The sequence below is a fragment of the Bison bison genome, unplaced genomic scaffold, assembly GCF_000754665.1.
Source record: "Bison bison bison isolate TAMUID 2011002044 unplaced genomic scaffold, Bison_UMD1.0 scf7180017864537, whole genome shotgun sequence".
In the NCBI taxonomy this organism is placed as follows: Eukaryota; Metazoa; Chordata; class Mammalia; order Artiodactyla; family Bovidae; genus Bison; species Bison bison.
In genome coordinates, this window is record NW_011495085.1 from 7,106,451 (window position 1) to 7,107,429 (window position 979).

The window sequence follows — 979 nt, forward strand, 5'->3', positions numbered from 1 at the left end:
ACTGCTCAGCTCCTGGCCCCATCCTACAGCTCCTGGAGGGAAAGGGGACCCTGGAAGGCAGTGATTGGGGTGCAGGGGCAGGACCTGCGGTACAGATGGAGCCCGAGGCAGGCTCCTAGCACTTGGTGGTCCCACCATGGGAAGAGGCAGGGGACCTCCCTTTGGGTGGGCTTTTTCCTTAGAGGGGTGTCAGGGAGGGGAGAGGTTTCCTCCCCTCAGGCCCTCCCTCAGCTCCAATCCCCTAACTTCCAAGCCCTTCCCCAACTCTCCTTTCCAAAGGCAAGCAGAGGGTGAGAAGGGCTGCTTCAGGAGCAGCCATATCCTCACTCCTTCCAGGGCCCCGGCCACTGTGCACCCCTAAGACTCCACAGCCTCAGGGGAGCCCAGACCACACACACTTTGGGTGTATCGAGGGGCACCGTTACATATTCCAAGTCACCTAGAAACCCATTTCACTACCAGCCACTAGTGCACATGCAAATGCTGACACAAACCCCACACCTTCTCATGTAGACTCACAATCACATGTCCAGCCTTGTGTGGAGATCAGTAAGCCAGTTTGGTCTCAGCTTGACCCCAAAGCACAAGGTCCAGAGATCCCCTGCCCCAAGACAACCACACACCCCCATGCACACCTTTGCCCTGTATCTGTTGTACTTTCACCAAAGTGACCTCAGAGGGTGGGGCCCCTGAAAGGGGAAAGGCGGCGACTTGGTTCCTGGCTGGGGTTGTGGGATGACTGGGCAGGAAGGGACAGGACTGGGGCAAAAGGGCTTCGATTTTCCAGGTGTGTGCTGGCAGGAAAAAAGTTCCTTCAGGAGGTAAGGAGTGACCCAGGCAACTCGTACTCCTCAAGACTTCCCCATGCTGCTGGTGCCCCCTGCCCTCCGGTAGGCAGAAATAGAATCTTTCAGTTCAGGGCTTTGTGATGTCTCCAATCTGTATCCACAGCAACTGACCAACTAGCCACTAGCCAGGC

General features: G+C 56.9%; 1 protein-coding gene across 1 annotated transcript in view; it reads left to right on the forward strand.

Moving 5' to 3' along the window:
* Positions 1-979, forward strand: part of GDPD2 (glycerophosphodiester phosphodiesterase domain containing 2) — a gene marked incomplete at its 3' end in the record, with an annotated part of 4,053 nt that overhangs the window by 476 nt on the left and 2,598 nt on the right. The window lies entirely within an intron of this gene.